This window comes from Pezoporus flaviventris, unplaced genomic scaffold, assembly GCF_033815535.1.
Source record: "Pezoporus flaviventris isolate CSIRO_AGI_PZ_B2104156 unplaced genomic scaffold, CSIRO_AGI_Pfla_v1 ptg000141l, whole genome shotgun sequence".
Taxonomy (NCBI): Eukaryota; Metazoa; Chordata; class Aves; order Psittaciformes; family Psittacidae; genus Pezoporus; species Pezoporus flaviventris.
Window position 1 is genome coordinate 1,110,944 of NW_026892689.1, and position 25,322 is coordinate 1,136,265.

General features: G+C 43.6%; 2 long non-coding RNA genes across 4 annotated transcripts in view; both read left to right on the forward strand.

The window, feature by feature from the left end:
• LOC133282805 (uncharacterized) overlaps window positions 1-21,401 on the forward strand; it is a 29,649-nt gene extending 8,248 nt beyond the window's left edge. For both annotated transcript variants that reach the window (XR_009747714.1, XR_009747715.1), the window contains exon 3: window positions 21,347-21,401. This is a non-coding gene — a long non-coding RNA (uncharacterized LOC133282805). The remainder of the gene's footprint in view (window positions 1-21,346) is intronic.
• A 795-nt stretch (window positions 21,402-22,196) lies between these two features.
• Window positions 22,197-25,322, forward strand: part of LOC133282804 (uncharacterized) — a 48,009-nt gene continuing 44,883 nt past the window's right edge. For both annotated transcript variants that reach the window (XR_009747712.1, XR_009747713.1), the window contains exon 1: window positions 22,197-22,289. This is a non-coding gene — a long non-coding RNA (uncharacterized LOC133282804). The remainder of the gene's footprint in view (window positions 22,290-25,322) is intronic.

A 25,322-nucleotide genomic window follows, 5' to 3' on the forward strand; every position in this document is an offset into this window, starting at 1 on the left:
AACAGAAAAAAAAAAAAAAGAAAAAAAGAGAGGCCGACAAAATTTGAGGCAGCTGACAAATAGAAAAAGCTTTGTTCCAGGGGCTCAAACCAGGGCACTATCTCTTCTCTTCTAGCCGCTCAGAAATTGGTGTTGCTTTCCCAGTCTGAGATGCTTTCTCTGTAAATTCCTTCAAGTGACTACTTTGTTGCTAAGGCTACCAGCTCCCATCCCAACACACAAGGACCAGCTCAAGCCCTAGGCAGAAGTCTTGTTTTAAGAGACCTACTTCAAACTTCTTGGCGTGCCTCCCAGCTAAATACCTGCTAAAGCCTGCGGTTCAAATGAAGAACTAAACAGTCCTCCCCCTTCGCCTTTGTGTCGTGTCTCCCCCCCCCGCCCCCCCCAACTTCTCTCCTGTGGTACGTTTTGCTGGGACTTCTCGTGAATAGATGGAGGGAAGAAACCCAGTCCAATAAAGATTAAATTAAGTAGAAGAAATCCAGCCGGTGTATATTTTGAAGCTCCGGTGGGGCGTCAAACCGATATTTAACACATTTTTTCCACTCACTGTGCACAAGTCCTAACACTAACCCCCCACCTCCCCCCTGCCCCCCGGTTTAATTTTTCCATCTTAGAGGAGGAGGAGGGAGTTTCGGGGGGGTGGATGGTAGGGTCGGTGTGGGGAGGCGGAGAGAAAAGGTGTTCCTCTGACCCACAGACCTTTCCCCGTCGTCCGGAGACGCGGGAAGGGGCAGGGGGCATCATGTCCCCAGGCAGGGCTGGAGGGGCATACAAACAGAAGCTCCTTTAGCACAGAGGCAACTGAGTGTTGGGGTACGGGGTAGTTATCCAAGCAGCTCTCTAAATGCAGAGTTAGAGTGGAAAGGGAAATAGTTTATATTTTTTTTAATTATTATTTTCAAGCAGGATAGCCGTTCTCCTCCCTCCCCACCGCACTCGCCCTCCCGCTTGGCTGCACTGGCCGGGGAAAAAAAAAAAAAAAAAAAAAAAATGTTTTATCACCCCGCCTCAGCAAATGGACACACGTTTGTGAACCTCTGAGCCTTCCAGCACCGCCAAGATGGGAACGTGGCTTCTCCTGGATGCAAAAATAAAAAGAAGACATCAACCCCCCCAACCCAAACCCACCCCACAGACTTCCGTCGCCTAGAAACTTGGTAAACATTTGTAAATGCAAATAGAAATGAATAAATAAACCTCAAACCAGGTAGTTTGGGTGTAATAGTTTAGCAGGACTAATTGCAGACAGTAGAGCTGAAATGACTTTTCCAATTAGCTGCTGGTTGGAGTTTAGTTGAAGGAACTGTCAGCTCCAGCGATGGGTAATTGCTTTATTGCTCACAAAACTATCATCTATTTAGAACATATGTGCTAATTACTCTGGATGGGCGTCGGAAAAGAGACCATAAATCTATTAGCACTTTAGAAAGTCTAGGGTACTTATGAACCACCAGACTCCCTTCCTTGGCGTATTAAGGGAGAGATCCGCGCCTGGATGATAGTGATTCCAAAAAAGAAAATAAAAATAAAATAAAGAAGTTCAGCCACATGTGTGCTAGGGTACATTTGCAACCTCGGAGTGTGTGTGGCTGCGTGGTCATCTCCAAGAGACGAACGCCTCTTTCTGTAGACCAAACTGGTGCAATAAATCACTGTCATAAAACCGACTTTCCTCTAGCTTTTCACTATTCCTCACTCCGCCCTCCCCCCCCCCCCCCGAAAAAGAAATCTTTTAATTGGGTTACTCTGGAAAAATTAGTCTCTTCTAGGCTTGCTAAGTTTGTGTACCAAATATTTGGAATTAATTCAGCGCCACAAAAAAGCATCCGAGATGCCTTTTGTTCGAACTAGCGAGGAAAAAGGGCAGGTACGGAAGGTGGCATTTTACCGTCGCATTCATGATGTCCCCTCGCAGGTCTTTATACATATTCATTGCTGTATCCGCCGCGTTGTACCTAGTGAAATTGCTATTGTAAATAAGTCAAACAGAATTGTTTGCTGGGCTGTGCAAGTGATCAGGGCTCCAGCCCGGGATGCGGAGAATAGGGGGAAAAAAAGAGAAAATAGGAGAAGGGAAGAGTTTGGTAATCTAAGAGGCCCCCCAGGGCGCCGCTGTCCGAGGGAGCATCTCTGGGCCGAAGCTGCTTCACGGCCTCCCGACCCCGGTCTCTCCATGGCTGCTGCTGGCCAACGCGGGTGCGTAGTGATTCGCGGTCCCTCTCCGAGGGAATGACCCGTGACACTTTCGGGGCAGCCCGAGGGGAATTTCACCATCCCGGGCACACGCCAGGAATGGCTGGGATCCCTTAATTTTCATCCTAGTTTAGATGTTAGCATAAATCCCGAGAGGTGTGGTTAATTGGTGGTGGATAAAGGCGTAATGACTTGTCGGGGAGAGGTTTCGACTCTTTAATGCTCTGTGTTGTGTGAATCCTCCCCCTCTCACCCCCCCCCCCCCCCGGTTTTTACAAGCGGACACACAGCACCTCTCTTCTAAAAGAGCAATAAGGCTGGTGTCATTGACGTATTTTTATTTATTTTTCCCCGAAGGAAGCAAACCTGCTGCTTGTTCCCCGCGATTTATGCGCAGGCTGTGACACCGCTAGGAGTCCTGACGGCTGGGTGTGACCAGGACACACACGGAGAGTGGGGACTGGGGCGTCAGGGAACTGGTTCCCCGGCTGTGGGGAGAGAGATGGGGAGCGAGGAAGCTGTACCTGTGAGGAATGCGTGAGCTGAAGCTCAGGCTGGACAGGTGAGTGGCAGCGCGGGGTTGTTGGACCCGGCCTGGGGGTGAGGATACGGGTGAGGATGAGGAAGAGACTGGGACTGAGGCTGAAGGTGAGTGTTAGGATGAGGATGAGGGTGAGAAAGAGGCTGAGGGTGAGGATGAAGTTCACGATAATCATAAGTATGACGATGTGAGGATGACGACGGGAGGATGAGGATGAGTTTTACCTTTCAAACACTGGCTGAGCTCAGCACAGCGGGGAAGTATCGTCCCCCCTCAGACCCAAATCCCAGCCACTCTTCCAGGGGTTCAGGCTCAACGCACCTCCTAATTGGAGTGTGCCACTTCCAAGTCAGAATTAGATTTCTCTTGTCAGCTGCTGCTGAACTGTGAACCTCCAAGCGTGATTGTCTGCGTCTAATAAAACCCACGAGAGGGATGTGCTCAGAGTCACACGGGGGAGAAACTCACAGAGAACGGTGTGTGAACATTTGAGTGCGTGGAGGTGGTTGTATCTGCCCAAACCTCACACTATATCCTGACACTCAGATAACCCACATCAGCCCCAAAACCCGAAACTGCTCGCAGGTGGGAGACCCGCGCTTATGCGCACGATACGCGTGAGGTCCCAGATCGAACGCGCACAAGCAGGTCGCGATTTCCACCCGGGGTTTATGTACTTTCTAAACAACCCTGTGGTCTGCAGTGAATTGGTTTCTCCGGCTCTGATCCTACCCAGATCCCCGCTCTCATCGCCAGCCCCCTGCTGCTGGCAGGTAAAAGTTTCTTAGCCCCGTGCTGTAGTTAAGCAGATGAATATATGTTGTCAGAGTCTTTATCCCTCCTCTCAAGAAGTTAAACGAATCTTGAAAGTCCCTTCTTAGACAAAGGGGGAACTCTCGCTGTCTGTCTCCCTATCTGCCTGCTCTTTGGATGTGCGCTGTGGAAATTGTTTACAGTTGGGAAGACTCTAACCTTGATTTTCCATCTTTGAGCTCCCTCTGGAAGCGGAAAAAGCAATTACTCCACATTATTGTACATATTTCACCTCCGTGATAGATCGCAGGTGAGGCGGAGAGAGGAGGGATGGCGTCCTTACCACCCGTCCCACTCCCTGCCACTCTCCACAGGCCTCTCCTGCGTGTACTCGGAGCGTAGATGCTGGTTTTATCCCATGCGTGGAATAGCTCGAGTGTGGACAAGCACCTCCCTCTGTTTAATGTCGGGAGCTCTGAACGACTAACTCGGGTTGCTGTGCATGTCAAGAAGCAAAGACCACTCCCCCGAAATGAGCGGGGGATGCCTTTCAGCCCGGGGCTGGGGGACCCGGTTCCAAAACGGGGAGGGGAAGATAGGCAAAACCACCAGCGGAACAGGGGAATAAAGAGAAACCCCGGGCAGCGCGCTTTTGGACAGAGAGCGCCAGCGACGGTGGCTTTAAATATGGGCTGCGCAGTGGTTATTCGGAGGGGGGCCAGGGAACGCATTTGCAGCGAGTTAGGAAGGTGCAGGGTGGAGGCAGGCTGCCGGAGCATCCCCGAATAGCATTAAACTGTGTCATGGATCAGTGTCATGATGACGTATGACACACCACAAGAGATCGTGACGAGTGATTGGCATAATAGACATGGATAGTGGACCAAAGTCTCCTTGACAGTTCTTAGTCATATGTCTTGGAGGGATAGCTTTACCTTCGTGATCCGTTTATTTGGAGCCAGTTCTGGAAGGGAGGGAGGAACAAGAAATTCGGAGTGGGAAGGAGGGAAGTGAAGCCCATGACTGAATCCCAACAGGATGAAGACGGGCGTAGATGCAGCGAAGGGCTGCGGGGAAAATTCAAAGTGGTCACCGGTTTAGATGCAAAGCACTTGACAAAACCCGATCTGCTACCCCTATCTAGGTGATTACTACTACTACTACTACTACTATTACTACTACTACTATTATTATTATTTCCCATTAGATTATCCCTAATTAGGTGGGAAGCCCCTGTTTTCTCCTGCCAGCCTCGGGAAGGGGCATCTCACTCCGCACCTCTCGCAACCAGCTGCAGAAGCACTTAAGCACCCGCGCACGCCCAGCACGCATGGGACTTCTTGTCCCACTACAAGCTGTGGGATGCCAGTGGTGCCGTTCTCATCACCCGCAGGCTTTGCTGATGGCTGTGAAGGGCCGAGCCCCAGGGGCTGGGTTCTGGCGGGGCAGCTCCACGGCGATGTCCCATCCCGCAGGTCCTCCGAGCAGTCGCAGAGCCCACCTTTGACGAAAACCCCCAACTTAAAGTGAGCAAAAGGAGCCCAAACATGCCTCTCACTGCGGGAGAGAGCCCGAGGAGCTGAAGCAGCGGGTTTTCTTTTGTTTACAAACATCCTGAGCTACCAGGGGGGTGTCTGGGGCTTTACTTCTATAGATATCATATATAAGTATAAATAAGTGTATATTATGTATTATGTATGATACGTTATGTATTATATTTTATATATTACATATTGCATATAATATATAGTACATGCTATATATTATATAGAAAAGTATATATACTTTTAAATATCTGTAAAATTTTATATATATATATATATATATATATATATATATGTTCTCCCTGCAGCAGACTTGTCCCCAAGCTCTCAGTGGTCTGAAGCAGGGCAAGCGGGCCCCGGTGACACTTTGCAGGCCATCAGCACCCCGAAACCCGCCTGGGCTGGTCGGGAGTGCTAGGCATCCCAGTGGGGATCCCCGATAGGCTTCTCCCCGTGGGAAGAAGTTTGCAGGGCTCCTCCTTTGCTAAGCCCCCGCAGGGACAATCATGGATGACCTCTAAAAATACCCAGAGGCGGCATTGATCCCTCCAGAGCAAGAGTGATTGGTATTCGCCCCGGAAAGGCGAGGTTTCACAAGAGGAAAACCACCTTCCAGCCTGACACAGCAAAAAAAAAAAAAAACCACAACAAAACCCATGGTGAGAGGGGTGGAGTTGGTAGGTGGGAAGAGAAAAAAATTTGCTTATCCAGATGCTGTAAGAAGTTCACTAAATGTATGAGAACAGAGGGAATAGCGACATTGTTAACAGAAAACATTTAATTAATAATGACTTCGCTTGATTGGGAAGATGAAAAAGCCTTTTTAAATCAGTCCAGATTTACTGGACTAAGAGCAGCCAATTTATGAATATGGAGGCTGTATTGAGTCTGCCTTCTTTCGAGATGTCATCTGAGGGGTAATAGTATAGGTGAAGTCATTTAGTTACACTGTAGAAACTTTTATAGTCCCTTTCTCGGGAATTTAATTCAGTGCTTCTTTATTTTATTAGTAACAGACTGATTCCATCAACAGCGCTCTTCATGTTTAGAGGCATGACTGCTTGAAGCAATTAGGCTCCCCAGTCAGCACACATATCCTGACCACAGCAGCACCACTAGGTCCTTATGTGATCCATCTCTTCAAAATAGGGAGAAAGCCAGAATAAAACATGCCTCCCTCCCAAGTGTCCGGGGTGGTGAAACCAACATGAAAGCGGGCTACCAAAATTACCCCTTTCCCCTTAAGAGGCGGTGTGCGTGTAAAGAAATAAAATTATAGCCCTCTCCTGGTAGCACCCCGCTGCCTGTGTTTTCGGCAGTTCTGCCATTTCACGCGTTTCGCACTGATATCCAGCGTTTTGTCAAACCGCTGCGTAACTCCTGCCTCCCTCCCATCCTCCGCTGCCTTCGGTGGGGCTCCGTGCCAGCCGCGGGGGTATCCCGCAGTAGGGTTTGTCCCCCCGGGGAAGGCAGGATGCTCCCGTCTGCTCCGAAGATGTGGGTCACATCCACGGGGGGACGGACAAACCGTCACCACGGGTGTTTTTCATTTGGGGGGGTATGTGTCCGTAGCTGGCAGCGGGTGTCAGTCCTGGCAAGTCCCGTTCCTCTGTTCCCCCTGTAGTCCTTTTGGGTACCAACAAGGGACTTCCAAGCAGGAATCTGCGTCCTCCGCTCGGCTAAGTGGACTTCCTTCCAGGAAGGGAAAACGGTGGAGGGTTGGATGAAGGGGGAGCGGGTCTGATCTGCCCAGCCACTCTCCCCGCACGGCACCTATCTCCCCCCGCATTCGGCGCAGGGCTTGGCACCGGATCAGTGGGGCTGTTCAGTGAGGAGGGGGGAAGCAAGATCCTGCAAAGCCGGAAGGGGGCTTCGGGGACCTTCCCCTTCCTCCTCACCTCCAAAAGTCAGTATCTCAGCCACTCACGGGTACAAGGACTATCTCCCTCCCCCTTTCCTGGAAGGCCACAGAGGGGATCCGGGATGTTCAGCAGAGAGAGCCATCCTACCAGAGCTCTACAGCACCAGAGAAGAAAAATTTCTGTAAAACGAAATAGGCAATCAACTAAAATCTATTCCCTTTAAATAAACTGATTCCTTCCTATTTTCCCAGTGTTGCTGTAAGTTGCTGTCTGTGATGTCCCCCAGGGCTCTTTCCTCTGCTCTCTGATTTGGTGCATAAAAGCAGCTCTGAATGATGGATTACTGTGTCACTGCAGCCTGCGAAGGATTAATTTGTTTCATTGATTTCTCTTTAGGCAGATTGCCAGAATTCTCTGCTTCCCACCTTTCTCTGGCATTTCCAGCAGTAATAGACAGTAATAGCCTAAGACAAATCAGCCCATTCTTGTAAAAATAGAAACACAGTATCCTGAAGTCCCAGAAAAGCCATAAAGAAGTTTTCTCCTTGTGCTTTAAACCCACCAGTTCTTAAAACGAGTCCATCTTCTTCCTACTTCCCTTTTATAACAAAGGTTGCAGAGTCCTGGGGTGGAGAAGGGGGGTCTGCTTAGTCTCAAGAGCAATTCCGTCAAGCAGTTGCATGTGAACAGTGGGCATTTGACGGTTCACAGAGAAATGTTTCGTTCATGCTCAGAAGCAGGGTTAGGAATCACAGGACCAAGTAAACAGTTCATTCTCTCTTAAAATTACTGGTCTGCCTATAGATAATCTATTATCGATCCATCTGCCTGTCTGGGGTATCGAGAAGAAATACAGTTTTATGTCAGGTCCTGGAGTCACTGGTTTGATGTGGGTGGGACCAGCCTCTCCCAGATCAATTTGTCTGCATGCTTTTGGGATAATCTGATCCCAAAAATCAGGCCTTGAAACACTGGGATGTGGTGGGAAAAGAGAGTTGGATACCCCATTCAGAGCAGGCTATGGGACGACGAGGGGAGACCCCACGCTGTATACAGTCTGCTGCTGCTGTTCTGCCCACAGCACTGCTCTTTTCAGATCCACTTTACCAACAGCACACGTGGCCAGCTGCACAGATCTGTTTGTTTCCACAATGCAGCGCCAAAAATTATATTGATTTAGTGTTCTCAAGTTAAACTTTAAATATTATTAGTCCTATAGTAAAAAGTAATGTTGTCATGTGCCATTGTCTTTCCAGATCAGACTTGTGTAAAGCCGTGTCATGCTGAAACAGCAGTTTTAGATAGCACCAAGGGTAGAGAAACATTTATTCACCTCTGTATCTGCCTTGTGATGAAAGCAACTCAGTAGCTACTTTCAAAGGGATGATAGATTTATCATACTGGATAGCAAAGATACACTGTGTTGCAAACCTAGGAAATTGTAAAGTTACAGCTGTATTATTATTTCTGCTTTCTGGGAGGATGTTAGCCTGTTACTTCCTATTTTAATTCACTGTAATTTCAGGTCGAATCCAAATACCAGTACTTGGGTCACAGCATGATTTCCTTGATATCATGCCAGAAAATACGCCTTGCCCTGCCTGAGCAATGTTGCTTATATTTACTTGCATGAGGTCCCTCTGGGGTGCGTAGAGCCCTTCCCCACCTAACATAGTTTTTTAAAGGAACTTTGATATCAGTCATAAAAAAAGTCATGTGTTCACTCCTGGGAATACCTAGAAATCCTTACATTGTCTGGGGAAACCCCGCAGTGAAGGTTAGCCTGCAGTAAAACAAGGGTGGCTGCCTCCAGGCAAGGTAGCCTGGAAAATGCTGGTATCCTGGGGAATGCTGCAAGCTTCCCTTCAAAAGCCTCTCTGGTGTAACATGGACCCTTCCTGCCCCTCCCTTTCCTGGCATAACACAGGCTCACTCTGCCTGGCATTCCCACTCCTGGTGGTTTTTCACTGTCACGCAACTTTGAAAGGAAAGGCACAAACCACAACATTTCACATTTTTCCTGCTCAGATAGCCAAGCCCCAAGGAGGCTTGGCTTTGGATGCAGGGCCTGCCTTGCTTGGGAGCAAACACTCCCATCCCCCCTTCTCTTTCCTCCTTACCAACCTTTTTCAAGCTAACATGGGAATCCTCTTTCTCCTTTGCTAGGCACTAAGGAAAGTTTTGCTCTTGGTATATAATGATGACAATATTCTTGGCTTGAAAAGTTTGAGTTAGGAGCAGAGACAGATTTCCACCCCATCCCTCACATTTGTAACAAAACAGGCAGAATCCATCACAGACCAAACTTAAAAAGCTTAAGTGAAGCTCACATCCTTTCATCCCTGCAGGACTGGAGAGAAACTGTCTGTTAGATTAGCAAACATTAACCTCTCGCATAGTTCTGGATGTAGGATTAATGTCTACTGAAGGGACAGCTGTATGACCCTCACACATACACTAACTATGCATTAAGGCTGTCACTCTATTGATCGGGAAAAGTTTGTGTGAAGAAGCATTCCCCACCAGGGAGCAAACCAGACTAGAGCTGGAAAAAGCTGTTTGTACTCTGTTAAGACACACTTCTAAAAAACCTCTGTTCCCGTTTCTGGCATCCATAGTGCAGATGAGCTTAAGTCTGCATGCTTTCACCCCAAGGTTCTGCTGTGTACAGACCACACACAATTTCCACCTGTGACCTTGGGATTGGCTCATCCGTGGGCAAAACACAGATCTATGCCAACGCTGGGTTCACACATAGTAGAGCATTCCTTGGGCTCTGCCCATATGGGATTTTGAGTACCCAGGGGATTCTCACTGGCTGTACATTAGCGTATCTACTTCCATTTAGGGAATTTGGAAGAGAGTCCTCTCTGAGATTTTCCTTTCTTACCCCCTTATCTAAGGAAAAGAAGAAATAGGCATGGAAACTTGTTTGTCAAACTTTCTTCCCATTAAAAGATGAAAACTTCATGCTATGAAAACACAGGTTGATTGTTTCCTAGGGTTTGCTGGGTTAAGTACAAACACTAGGCTTCACTGTGGTCACACCCTATTTTCATGTTAGTCTAAGTCTTCTTATAACACAGGAATTCCACAGAAGTAACAGTGGGTTCAGTGCACTTCTGAAAACAGACTTATTTTAGTTATATAAGTGAATAATATTTAATATTTAATTGAATATTTAATTGCTTGAAAGAGTCCAGCGCAGAGCTACAAAGATGATTAAGGGAATGGAACATCCCTCTTATGAGGAGAGGCTGAGGGAGCTGGGACTCTTTAGCTTGGAGAAGAGGAGACTGAGGGGTGACCTCATCAATGTTTACAAATGTGTAAAGGGTGAGTGTCAGGATGATGGAGCTAGTTTTTTTTCAGTGATGTCCAGTGATAGGACAAGGGGCAATGAGTGTAAACTGGAGCATAGGAGGTTCCATGTGAACATCAGGAAAAATTTCTTTACCGTGAGAGTGACAGATCACTGGAACAGGTTGCCCAGGGGGGTTGTGGAGTCTCCTACGTTGGAGACATTCAAGGCCCACCTGGACAAGCTCCTGTGTGATGTACTCTAGGTTACCCTGCTCTTGCAGGAGGATTGGACTAGATGATCTTTTGAGGTCCCTTCCAACCCTTAGGATTCTGTGATTCTGTGAAAATAAATGCTTATTGTTTAAGCCTGCATATTAAACATTCAGGGTTTCTTGGATCCATGCAATATTTGTATGTCAAATATTGAACTTTCAAGCCCTTGGTGGCAGCAGAAGTGGCTGTGCTGTGGGCTCCTAAGCATCCTGAAAGAGGAAAGGAGAGAGGTGCATCCCCCAGAACAAACTTGAGTGAAGCCTACATGCCTGGTGGGCTACCCCAACGGGGACAGTGACCAGCAGTGTAGTGCGTGATGTCCCATACAGAGCCTTCAACCAGTGTTAGGTGCCTTCTGAAGGTAGATGAAGAGAAAACATGTGATGAGATGAAGCCAGTGCCTTTTTACTCAAGTCTGCTGTGGCTGGGGCATGTACTGAAAAGATGAGTTTTTTGAAGTAAGTTTGCAGACAGATATGTCCCATACAGATAGTCCTACCTAGTCCTTGTTAACATACAAAGCAGAACAGAACCATGCACTGCATAAAATAATACACTTTGTTTAACTGTCCCTGTGGGCCACACGTGACTGGAGAGAAAGGTCTTGCAGGCAATGTTTTGGGTGCCTGTTGGGCTTGGTGGTCTGCAAGAAGTTGCACATTCATTCTGCTGGAGGGGCACAGACTGGGTCCAGAGCAGCTGCTGAGAGTAGGGGCAATGTGCTAGAGCTGAGTTGTCAGGAGCTTCTTTCTAGGGGGATGAGGAAAGGACAAAGAGAACTTCAATCCCCCTTGGGCAGAGGGGGCACCCAAGCTGCCACTTGCAACAACCAAGCCAAAATCATGGAATCACAGAATCACAGTAAGGTTTGGGTTGGAAGGGATGTTTAAGCTCATCCAGTTCTACCCCCCAAGCCATAGGCAAGGACACCTTCCACTAGACCCGGTTACTCTAAGCCTCATCCAGCCTGGCCTTGAACACATCAATAGTTCTGCTCCTTCTCCCCTAGTCTCTGCATAAGAACGGTGTTGTCCTTGTCCCATGATGGTCAGAAACAAGGTATCTTACTTCCCAGAGCTGTACTGTCCCCACAGATGAAATCCTGTGTTTTGACCCTCTCCTATAAAAGATTCCTGCTTTAAATAGTTTGTGTAAATAAACATTGACAATATTCTTGAACACTGCCAGGAATGGGGCAGCCACAGCTTCTCTGGGCAACCTGTGCCAGGGCCTCACCACCCTCACAGGAAAAAACTTCTTGCTAAGATCTCATCTCAATCTCCCCTCTGTCAAGTTAAAGCTGTTTCCCCTCTTCCTGTCCCTATGGGCCTGGCAGACTAGTGGTCCTTGCGGAGGGACCACCACAGGCACAAGCTCTGCTCAATGCAGTGATGAGCCTTGTCATTTACAGGGAGTTGAAGTTTTTACCCAAAGCATGGTTTTGTCAGTAGTTACCTGGCCAGCAACTTGTGACTTGTGTAGTCTGCTATCCCGCGTTGAATAGTACATCAGAAGGAGCTGCAGCATATGCCGTGGTGCAGAGTCTGTGCTGATAACTGACCAAGCTGCGAACTGGCCAAAAATTATCCCATAGGGCAGTTTCCAAAGGAAATGCTGATTTGCCAGAAGAGTCTTTTACAGGAATATATCTATTTCATCAGCTCTTTAAATAAGGCAGCATCAAAACTCTTTGCTAGAGCAGTCCTGAAATATTTTTCATCACTTCAAGTTCATATAAGAGAAGCAAGGCAAAAGCAAGAGCAGCTGCTTTAAAATAAAATCTTCCAGCTGAGGTGTTTTGACTGCATTTAGCAGTGCTTGCTGACAAATTGTAAGGGTCCTGGACTTTGCTCTGAGCTGCTGCAGTGCTGAAACCCTGCCGTTCTGGAATACATGCAAATATTGGCTTTGGTCAGCCCCAGTTGACATGTATAAGGAAAAGCAAACCCACTGGGAAGAGAAACAAAGCAGTCTCATCTGATGGGCACAATGGGGATTTGTGTCTTCCTAAGGATGGATCTATCTCTTTAGAGTTTTTTTATAAGACAACTATTAGGCCCTGAGCCCAACTTCTGGATAGTATTAAAGGCAAGATTCCTGACTGAAAAGATAAACATTCAGTTAGACATCTGACACAGTTTATTTTTTGTGTGCTGAGCAGTGGGGAGCAGCTTTTGTTTTTTACTATTATTATTGAGGGTCATTTGTAGCTGCGTGTTTGGGTAGGCAGAGAGCTGCTGGATATGTGCAAGCTGGAGGTGAGGAGGTGGAGAGCATCAGTCCTGTCATTCTCAGCTCACCTCTAAGCCATTTAGCTCAAATGGCCAAATGAAAGGTTAAAAAAATACTGGTACACCAAGGTGCCCAAAACCTGGGCAAAATCACTTCTCTGGAAATGTGTTCTCCTATCAAGTGATTTGGTTTTTCCATCTAATTAATTTGTTTTTACTTCACCTAGAAATTTGAGGTGGCTTACTGCATAGAATGGCATTCAAGTGGTTAACACTCAGGCACTTCTGAAACAGTACTTGTAAAGGAAGTATGGTCTCTTGCCCACCCATTAACCTCTGCTATTACTAGGCTTTTATACCAGCAATAGTAAAATTCACCTCCCTGCTGTATGTATTGATGTATTGAAGATCAAAGTTCTATAGTTTGCAAAAAGATGGAAAGTAGAACATTATTTAATCTATTTGTTTAGTTAGAACTCAGTGTTCAATGAGTAACAAATTTCTGGTTGTCCACAAAGGGCATGAATGAAAACACCAAATGAGCGAGCAGAGATTTCTTAATTCAGATTTTATAGCCATTGCTGTATTGACACTATTTTTTTTCTGAGTGTAAAATGTTAAAAGTATGTAGCTCATCACATCAGTGCCTCATTACTACTATCACAGGCAGCGTATTAAAAAGGATGGCATCTGACATAGTCCCAGTGCTTTACATAGCTATTAAAATTAACTGCACTAGCCATTTATTTTAATTTACACTATGTTAAGCAGCGTTTAAGAAACACAGTTGTGCCTCTAAGCAGCTCTTTGACTTTACTGTATTCCAGTATACCAGGAAGACCACCACTAGTAAACCACGCATGTGTGCTGGGGGAGATCATGGCTGTGGAAGGGAAGTATGCCAGCCTCATCTTACAATCTGCTGATTTTTAACATGATAACCATCGCATATGTGTACGAGGTTGTGACTGGAAAATTATCCCTCTTGGACATCCTTTTCTAGAGAGCTCAACATGAACATTGTTGACCAACTGCTGTGGTGCTGTGGTCACCATTCAGCTGGAAAACCTGACAGTGACTTTGGTTGGAAAAAAGTTTGTACATCCCGTCAACACTGTATACTAGAATAACATTTCCTTAGACCTTCTGTATTTCATTTTTTGTGCATTCTAAGCCCTTTTTTTTGCAATGATACTAGTAGGCATCATTGGCATTAAAAGTAACTATGATACTTATCTATCAAAACTGTATTTACCTTCTGTGTAATGTTTTCTGGATTTTCCCTATTTGAATAGTAAAGACAAAAGTATTTCCACATTCTATTATGCTTTTTGTAATTTTCCTCAGCTTAATTAACAGAGACAAATATATCTTATAATTCTTGCCTTTTTAGTTTTCAAGTTTCCTGTCTCATCCACTGACACAATGGCACCCTGTCTGGGCTACAAGCATTTCCACAGATTTAAATTCAGAATGCTGTGTTCTTACTGGAAATAAAAAAAAAGTCCCAAGACATGAGTTTTGCAACTGGTTGCACTTCAATCGTAGTTTACATGTGATTTGATATTGTCCCTTTGAAATGACAACAGCTTTAAAGAAGATGTAAAAAGCAGGCAGTGACCCCTTGGGATCATTATAAAATAGCATGAGAATGCCTGTAACAGTAGGAGCAGTGTCCCGGCTATATTCCAGTTTGGCTAACTACATCTTGTTGCTTTAGATTCAGGTTTATTTGTGAGCTTGATCCAAAGTCTCCTGAAATAACTATTTTCCCATTGCACATTCCATTCTGGTCCTGGACTGCTGGTTCTTCACTGCTCAGTGAAGCTATGTCCATGTCCTGTTTACTTTTTTTTTTAAATAAAGAAGTAACCTTTGATTTTACTGGGAAAGTATCAACCTCACATCTGGATGACAAATAAATGATCAGTAAAATCCTTCAAATCCTTCTGGTTAAAATATCACCAAAATATATAATACATTTAATTTTACCTTTTAAAGTTTCTTTCTTTGTCATATGTACCCCACACCATGTAAAAAAAAAATAAAAATAATGACACTACTTAAATAGAAGTGAAAAGAGGCAGAAATCTTTTGATGGACCTCCTCTGTAGGTAGGGGGAAATGCTAAGAATAAAGTAGCTCACATCATTGTCCTATTCAGACATCAGGATATTAAAAAAAGATTATATATATTTACAATATGAGATAAGAATAAATACTACAATGAGTTAAAATTCCAACATAAGAGAAATCTGCAGTTAACAGTCTGTCTGTGTAACTCTAGCTGTGCGGTTCAGAAGTTTTGTTTTGCAGCAAAAGCCTGAAAAAGGAACTAAACATTAGAAGTCTGCACTTTTGAATATAATTAACACATATTAAGTTACAACTTCTGCACAATTTCATATATAGGGAGGTGGTTTCTTGTTTCCAGCTCTGTCTAGAGCTATCTATCTGATTCTGTCAGATTACTGGTAAAAATACAGAGTTGGAGGTCACATCTTATTGGATAATCATACAGTGTAAGGATGCTTCTCAGCTACAGAAAGAGGGTGAAACAGCTGCTCTTTAACAGATGCCACGCTATATGAATTATGTCATTTCCATAGTTATAAAACAACTTGAGAAAATGTACTATAACAATATGATGTATGCTAGGATTGATTACCCCCAAAATCCTTTCAAGAGGAAAAATGGGGAGGGAGGAAGGGGAAGAGGGGGAAAATCTGTCTCTATCCAAGCTTCACATCCTAAAGGTTTAGCTTCTGTGGAAGAAAACCTCACATTCAGCTGTTACATCGGGTGGTCACTCCATTTGTGTATTCATTATAAACATTAAACAGTCAAATATATTACTTTCAGTAAATATGAATAGTTTAATTTGTTCTGCTGAGAGAGAGACAACTATCAGAAATTGCAATAAAAGTCACGTAATGAAATAAGAATGCTAGAAAATCTGAGGATTTTAGTACGGTCCATTATTCATTCAATTCCTGGCAGCCTTTATGATTACAAATCACTTGATTGACTTACTAGACATTCTCAAAGTGAATTATGAATCAGGTTCATTTTTCCTGGTTGAGAGTTGGTATATGTTGTAACTCTTCCACTTTGTGATATATCAAGTTCTTGTTAACAGTAATAAGAGATATAATCAACTCTTTATTTCAGGACAAATAAATTGCCTTTTCAAAAATGAAATGTGGTTGCTAACATTTTAACAGTGTGCATTGTAATTCCTTTCTGCTATTCTCAAAGTGCAATCTGCTGTGATGACTTACCTTCTGAGTATTTGACTTTGCTGAAATGCTATTAAGAGGCTCACACCCTTAGTCTGTGCATGCTGACCTCAGTGAGAATTTGGTGCTGTGGCTGAGAGCAGTGAGGGGTCCCTTTCCATGCTGAAAAAGAGCCTCAGACACCTAAACCCTGGGCCACAATTTGCCCTTTTGTGCCTGGCTCTGATCTCAGCTTGGGAACGCCAAACAGTTTAAAAGCTGTTTAAGTTTACTTTGAAAAAAAAAAAAAAGAAAAAGAAGAATCTCTTCTAGTGTGCTTGACCCTCGAGTCCTCTTGCATGAAAAACTCCTTTAGGCTTTTGTGGAAATTATGCAAAAAGAATGACTGGTAGGCTGGGGTGGAATTTATTTGTAGAACAAATGCACAATCAGATCCCAAATACCCATAGCATAGGTTTAGTGTGAGGTGCATTTCACCTTCAAATGGTCTATCGGGAAACAAAATATACAATAAAGAAAATAAAAGAGAGCAGGCTGAGGCTGCTTGAAATCTCTGCTAGTGTCCAAGCTGAAAACTACCATGAACAACATTTATGCTTTGCATCTGCATGTCAGATGTGGCCAGGACTGCTGGTTTGGCTTCCTTGAGCGGCTTTGGGTCCCAGTCAGCTGAGCCAGCTTCTGTACAGGGTGACACGGGATGTGAGTACCCAACATACCATTGGGTGTGAAGTACAGGGCACCCCAAGTCCTCTGGCACGTGTGCCAGAGCACTGCATCTTCCCACACGCAGTTCTCTGCAACAGCCTCAATGCAGTTCCCAATTTTGCAGGGAGGAGAGGATTTTTCTTCTAGCTAGGGAGTCAGTCCTGGTGTTTGAGTGCTTATTTTGGCTCTGTTGAAGGGACAGGCTGATACTCAGTAGGTTCACTTTATTTATAGAACAATTTCAAAGACTTTAATCGCCTCCCAAGCACAAAAGCATGTTTCTGAAGCAGGATCTTGTGGGAGAAAAGACGTATTACCATTTTGGTTTTCGGAAAACCTTAATATGGTCATTCACTTTAGAAACAATGGTTATAGACTTCAGATTTATTCCTTATTCTTCTATCTCATTTCTAATCTTCTAATAACCCTAATTAAATGCTGAGTAGCTTAGAATATTATTAAATAGTTTTCATAGGATTTTTTTTAAATTTTATTTCTGATTACATCATGAATACAGATTATTGAATAGTCCATTCTTTTAAAAAATATAATTAAGAGCATAATCCCCCCCAAAAGATGTTTGCAACAATTTCACTAAGCTGTGTTAATTGAGTTAGGGGATAAGAAATGAGATTTAAAGGGTGTGCAAGGGGTAAAATCAGGTTTTTAAATCAAGTGGATTATGAAATTGGACAGAATGGAGGAGGTGGTGGGTCAAAAACTGAATGCATGGTCTGAATAGAAAATTCACTTACCTTTAGGTCACGTGCCTGTCTTTCACAGAAATGGTGTTGCAGTGGCACCCAATGTAATGCGGTTAAACACTAAAGGTAAAAACCACTAGTTAAGATCGCATGTTGCTCATCATCAGGCAAATGTGTGCAACATGAAATGACACGGAAAAGACTGCTCAATAGTTACTGCATTTTGTCCCCTGATGTGCTGAAGTGCACCAGAACAGCTTCCAGCATACATGTGTCCCAGGGGTTGGGATCATTGTCCAAAGCAATGCATTGAGCAGCGCTCAGACAGTAATGTTTTTGATGCATTTGGTTCAAGGTGTTGAGCGCGGACCTTTCCAGCATTGTTCCCCTGTACTTACACTTGTTTATAACTCACTAGTTGCCACCATAGCATGAATTTTGTTAGGTTATGTTCAGTAATTCTCTGAAATGTTGATTGGGAGTTGATTATTGCAGCTTTTCTGGTGACCACTTCTTTTCTTTGTGGCTATCTACCTCTTCCTCACCATGAAATTACAGACCAGTTTGGGTTGGAAGGGACCTTAAAGCTCATCCAGTTCCAACCTCCTGCCACAGGCAGGGACACCTTCCACTAGACCAGGTTGCTCCAAGCCCCGCCCAACCTGGCCTTGAGCACTGCCAGGGATGGGGCAGCCACAGCTTCTATGGGCAACCTGTGCCAGGGCCTCAGCACCCTCACAGGGAAGAACTTCTGCCTAAGAGCTCATCTCAATCTCCCCTCTGTCAGGTTAAAGCCATTCCCCCTTGTTCTTGTGCTACAGGCCCTTGTCCAAAGCCCCTCTTCAGTTTTCTTGTAACCCCTTTAGGTATTGGCAGCTGCTGTAAGGTCTTCTTGGAGCCTTCTCTTCTCCAGGCTGAACAAGCACAAACCATGCTCACCAGCTCTTGTAGCAAAGCTTAGCACTAACATGTCTGGAATCCAACTAAGATATTTTTAATTGTGTTCCTTAATTCTGCATGAGTAACTGGAGACACTGGCATATTAATGGAATTTCTGGAGTCATCATTACATGGAAATTACAGCACCCTTTGCTGTTCCCTACTGGGGCCATGAGAGGAAACCAGTGCCAGTGAAATTGAGACCGGGAAGAAAAAAGACAGGAAAGTAAATGAAGAACTTAAGCTACTGGGAAGGCTGGCTGCCTTTGTTTAAAGGACAGACAAAGGCAGCCTAGTAAAACAGGCTAATCCACACAAGCAACATCAGAGAGGTTATCACATGCATATCACTGGCACATGAGTTTCTTACACTTACACTAGCATCACTTGGGAATTAAAGGAATCTTTGGAAGAGCAGGATAAATCCCTGCATATGAACTACGGACATTGGAAGGATGGTACATGCTGCCTCTTTCTATTGTATGCCTACTAGTTTCACAAGGTTTGCACTGATTCAGGGCAGAAGGGATGATCTAAAACCATCATACCTCCCCATGAAGCTAGGGAGAGGTTGACAGTGAAGAAAAAGCTCTTAAACCCCAGAAATAAAAGTACAAAATTAATCTGAATTTGATCAAGAAGAATAAAATACTGTAATGGCTGATGGAAACATTAGTTTTATAGTCTCAGATATGTAGGTTGGGATTTAATCTGTTTAGATTTTTTTCTTCCAATCTTAAGAGCTTTAATTATTTTTACAAAGAGAAAAAAAATCAATACATTGTTACATACTGTTAATAAAAAAAATCCAGTATCATTGATATTTGAAAACAGAAATCATAAAGAACATATTGCATTCACACCAACTACATACCAAGTAGAATGTTAATAACATTAACCTTTATCAGATATTTTCAAGAAATACCACTATATTTTTTTGCAACGGCTTATATCTGTCATTTAACTGACATGATCTTTGCTAAGTTTGCCAAATCACTGAGGCCTGAATATCATTCAGCAATGTTAATTTTGTTTTCCTATTCCAGCCTTTACACAATTATTCTCATGGCAATCATTCTAGCCTTGAGTATAAATAATACTTCAAGTGGTTTGTTGATATCCAGAAAATGATGTGTATCTACATTAAAAGATTCTGGAATCTAATGGGAGAACCATGCATATTATTAAGCTGAAATGCCTATTTCTTTCCTCCCAGATGGGAAGTAGTACAGGGTAGTGCCATGGCATATGCATTAATTTTATTCCTTCCGCAAATTTTAGAACATATTATTTTTGCAGATTTTGAATCTTTGCCTCCTATCAAATATCCAGGAGATTTAAATAGGATTTTGCTGCAGCGTAGACCTCAATCTTAACACTTAGGACCCTGGATAATTCCCACGTGAGCTGAGGAAGAAGAGCATAGGAGCAGGAGAAGAGTAAAAGGAGAAATGATAATTTGGTAGGAGAAATCCTTGAGGATTAACAGGGGCAAAAAGAGAGACAGAGAGTAATTTGCCTGGCTCCCATATTTCAGTAGTACTGATTGAATATGCTGGCTTTGAAGGTTCTAACAATAAATAAAGAACACATTTAGAATGAGGGGCATTACAACCAAAGAATAACGAAAAACATAAATCACAGTACCTGCCCATCAGTCTTGTTACCCAATTAATACACACAAATAGTCTTCTTTTAAAAAATTAGTCTGTAGCAGATTTCTTCCTAACCCTGTGGAATTTTTTAGGACATTATCCTCCACAATTTTTATTTCATATTACTTGTTTTTTTTTCTAATTCCAGGCCTCTTCTTCCTTTTTCTTTCCTTTCGGTCCAGTGGGGATTTTTTTTTTCCTCAGGACCTGAAAAAGAGGAAGGAGCACACTGCATCACACACTGAATGTTTATGTTGGAGTGAGCTGTGTGGGAGCATTTCCTCTATCATTTTATAGATAATCTAAAGGCCAAGTTTAAAATCAGTATTGTTGATGTTTGCAGATGTACAAGCCCAGCGGAACCTCAGCTGGAAAGGCTGATAGTTCAAGGAGCCACAAGATAGTACGAAATGAGGGTTGGACTTACATGATCACAGTTTGTCTCTGTATTGCTTTACATTCTGGGTTCCTGTTACTTGGTCTTTGTACACATTTGGACTTCACAGGCTGTGTCCATTACTTGTAAGGAGTTTTAAGTCAACATTGTTTAACAGCTGTGTCCTTGAAGACCGGAGTCTGGAGTTGTTGTTGAGTCTTGAAGAGAGCCCTAGGAGAAACTGGCTCTGGGAAGAGCTGCAGGTTCAAAATCTGATTGTCATTTCATCCTGGCTCAGCCAAAGGCTGCAATGAAATATTCCCCATGGTTCTGTAAAAGCAAAGTTGCTCATTGAGCTCCGAAGTGGAAAAGCGATATCCACAGGTGAAGATGTGGATGAAGACAAGGTATATGGTGTTCTCCACAATGCACTGCCCAAGGCAGCTCCCTGGAGAAGTGCTGCCCATCACACATGCATGATGCCTACAGCCATGCCTCTCCCTTCTAGAAAGCAGAAGCTCTGGAGGACTTTGCTGGGGGCTGTGGTCCTTCCCGCTGCCTGAAGGCTTTCTGAACAGAGAAATACATCTGTCTCCAGAGCAAAAAAAACCATTATGGCATACAGACACACACTGCTTGACTTGAGCAGGATGAACCTGAGCCAGGTCAGGTCCAGCTACGTAATGCATTTTAAAAGTACATGTTGGATGGACAAACACAACAGTGCATATTCAGCTGCGGACCTACATATAAACTGATGTTTTTATTATCTACCCAATCTATCTTGGTTTTAATTCAACCCACCTACCCTTAAGAAATACCTCTAGATCTGCTGTCTCCCCACTTAGTAGCTATGGTCAAAACATCCTTAGTTTAGACATCTCAAGCACCCCAAGCTTAGGCATCTCAGCTAAGTACTTCAGCCAGCCTTTATTTCAGCAGCTCTTTTTCTGCTTTTTCTTTTTTTTTTTCTGTCAAGATAAATTCTGTTGTGTCTGAATTCCTCTTTGTGCTCTTCCCAGCATATCAGTGATGCACTGCAGTATCACACCCCTCTCTGGAATGCTATTCCCTCAAAGACTCCCATGGCACAGAGAGATTGGTAATGTTTTCTGAGCTTCTTCCACTATTACCACATTTTCTGTAGAGGATCAAAATGGATTATTTTCATCTTGACATGCAAATGCCTCGGCTGTGCCCTTGGCTGAGATCTTAGCATTGACTACAGAAGTAAAAGATACGGGGGTAGTAGCTTTCTAATATCACATATGGAAGTGGCAATCTTATTTCTTAAGGAAAAAAAGGAAAAAAAAAAAAAAGGAAAAGCAACTGTAATCTGCTGTGCCTAGCAAAAAACCAGCCTAATAAAAATATTGCCTCATGCACATACTGATTACTGTATTCACATGCAGTCACTGGTCTGTGCAGGGGCAGATGAACATTGTGTGCAACTCAGGTTCTTACTGCTGTACTTTGATCTGCCTGTTTGCCTTACCAAAGTATCAATGGGAAGAAAAGGCACATGAATAATTGTATCAGGTCAGATTACAAACCCAAATATGAACACTTAATGAGCACTGGAATTAGAACAGAAGTAGCAAGGATTTCCAAGTCTCCTTATGAAATGCTTAAAGAGCTAAAAAGGTCAAATTCCTCATGAATTTTCACTCTGCACAACAGCAGTCGAGTAAATGAAATAACACGACCTGCAGATTGGTGCAGGACATGACCAGCAGAGTACGTCAATACACCCTGAACATATGACATAAAAGTCATTGTGTTGTGTTAACAGGAAAGAAATGATATCTGACCGTGAGAAGACTCCCACTGACTCACTGTTTCTAATTATTATTATATTCTTTTTCTGAAGAAACAACAGTGACAAAACACCATCAAGCAGTTGCCTCTTGGCTAGCATCCTCAGCAAACCCTCATGACTGTTGACTCAAATGAGCAGCCCAGCAAGTAAGTTGTTAGCTCGAATGAAAATTAAAGCAGAGACAAAAATGTCAGCCTGGGAACTGAACTAATGAGGGAAAGAATGTGCATGAAGCTGCCGGTGCAGTTTTAAATCTCAGAAAGAATAAAGGAAAGCAGAGCTACCAAAATTAACATGTGAGGCTGAGGTAAACAGGAAAAATCCACATCCATCGTTACATTGCACAAAGCCGATGAGTGTACAGCTCCCACCAGCAGTGGTTTAAGTACTCCTTTCCAGGCTAGAACTCCAGATAGGGCTTATGGTAGATGGTGAATTAAGTGTGGGCTGACAGTTCAGCAACTCAGTGCCACTGCCAGCCCGTACGATGTTCCTGCTTTCTGGCTTGCAATCAGGAAAAGTGACAAGACAGGGTTAAGCAATCTCAGTGTGTCCTTTGAAGCAGCTCCTGAGGAATAAAATCTCTATTGTAAGTCAGGGGGAGTGCTTTGGCACAAGATCTCAAGTGGACTGAGTGGGGCAAGGAGTTGGAGGGGAAAGGTGATAAAGTCACACTGGGTTTGCTCTGCAGAGCCCCTGGCTGCTGCTTAGGCTGAGGTCTTGGATACCGTCCACCCACAGGCCTCTTGCCAGGGGATTTGCTACTGTAAGAGCTTGGCTTAGGCAGGATTTTATTATCAAAATTGTCTCAATTCTTCTGTTTTATTAAAATCTATCCCAGCCTTCCCTTCCACCCCAGGAGAAGGAATATTTTATATATATCTGGGTGAAACACACAAACAAATTCATTTCCCATGGATAATATATTCAGAGTGATTTGCTTTTCAGAGTCAGGAACTCAAAATGATGAATTTATTATGCAAAGTAATAATTGCAAATTATATTGGCAAACTCCATTCCAGAAAAAAAATGGAGTACTGATGTAACTAAAAAAATTAAAAAATGCTGGCTGCTAAATTGGGGCCACTGCAGATATTTTAGGGGGTTATATATCTCTGTTCCACCTAAACTACCAGAGGCAGTAGCTTTCATTTTAAAGGTCTAGTGAGATACTGTAATTAATGGGCCCACCTAACATCATATGTCACACTTGTATTGAGTAGTAGGACATGGTGCACATTATGAATGAAAGTGAAGGAAATGGTTAGCATCATAAAAAATTTGCATCTCTTTCTTGTTCATTTGTTTAGTGCAAAGAAATACAGTTGGATTATGAGAGAATTTGACTCCAGCTTTTGGGTCAAGCTAGCTTGTGCCTTTAGTGAATGGCAGATTTTGACTTTATGGGTCCCTACAGCATCTAAAATGCCTCATTAATAATTCCTTGGAGATATATAGCGTGGTACAAGGATAACTGGAGCCCACCTCCTCCAGGTGAAGCCAAGGCTTGTGGCTATTCCTCCTTCCTGTTGACCACTGGTTCCTTGCCTGACTTGGTCCTTTATGGTCATCAGCAGAAAGCTAACAGTTGCCATTGGATTAGGTTGAGGTCTCTAATGCAGGGCTTGTCAACTACCTGAGATTTATTTGCTTTGCTGGATCTCTATATTGTGCTAGAGGTACTCAAAGGATTAATTTGTAACCAAGGTGTTCTTCACAGGAAAGTACAGCTCTCTGATGCTACAGAAGCATTTTCCTCTATGGCACGCATGTCCCATTAGGAAGTACTCCGCAGTAGGTTATGTTCTGCAATATAGTTGAGATTTGTGGGTAATTATAAGAAAAATAAAGATAATGGACTTGTAAACAGAGCAAGTAGTAGTTGCAGTAGTAATGCTGTAAGACAGAAATAGACATGCCACATTAGAAAGCGATGAAGCTTGTTAAATAAAAATGCTAGTGATATCTTTAACATGCTTTTCCTGAACACATTACTATCTGAGTGTAAAGATGGGATGCATATGCTCCACAAGTTACACTTCTGGCTCTGGCACATGTGCTGGTTGCTCTCTTGAGATGGTCCATAGCACTTCAATCCCCATTAGGGAGATGCTTGAGAATCACCTTCTCCAGAGCTTGTGCTGTGACTGCCTTAGCACAGCTGGGCTTCCAGACCATGCCATCAGGCATTTTAAACCATGCCTACTTGTAGATAAAGCCTTAAGTGATGTGTCTTCATGAGGTGGGGCGGTGATAGTTATTTAGCATTTTCACGGGACTTTCAAGACATAGGAGCTGTGGGAGTTTACACATCACTGCAAGCCGAGAAGAAACTGTCTAACACTTATTTCCTCACATCTCTTCTTGTAACGTGCCTTATTGACAGTCACTGCTATGGAAGTAGTTCGACCTTGTGGAAAAAAGTAACTGGAAAAAAAGAGGGGCCACTGAGACGTTTAGGGTATGAACACTGAATTTACGATCAACAACTTCACTGAACACCAAACCTCTATTTTGCTTTTCAAGCAGAGCAACAGAGACTACAATTCACAGATTTTTACACAGATCCCAAGACCAACATGCCTTAGGACTGACAAAAAGGAGAAGTCTGCACCCTCCAGTGGTGCCCACTTGCCCAGCCTGCAGCATCAATATCAGCCATAAAGGTAAACCTACTTCCCAAGTCTCATAATGCAGTTCCTTCAGCTGAACATCAAACTGTGCTTTGCTCTTCCCAGTTAGGTGAGGTCACAGACCAGTTAAATCCTCTAAACACACACTAAATCCAACTAAAAGCATAAATACAATCAGAAAAGGGATATGGAATTAGGTAAACCTCAACAAAGCTGAATACTCAGCTAAAGCAATTTCCTTGGTATACATAGGATTATGCTTGTGAGGAGGATGTTTTGGAAACAGCTTTGGGTCATCCAAAACACTGGTTGATAGCCACTGTCAAAGATGTGTTACCTTGCTTGATGTGGCAGTGTTTTGATATAGTTTGAGAACTTCCTGTTGCTTTTGTTGTATGTTCTCAGTGAAACTGCTATCATGGCTGATGTCATCAGGAGCACAGAATGAGGTAATAGGACCTCTATCACTGAGAAGCTCCAACAAAACATATGTCATAATATTTAGCTTTAAAGTATTTTGAATAATTACACCTGGACTGTGCACGC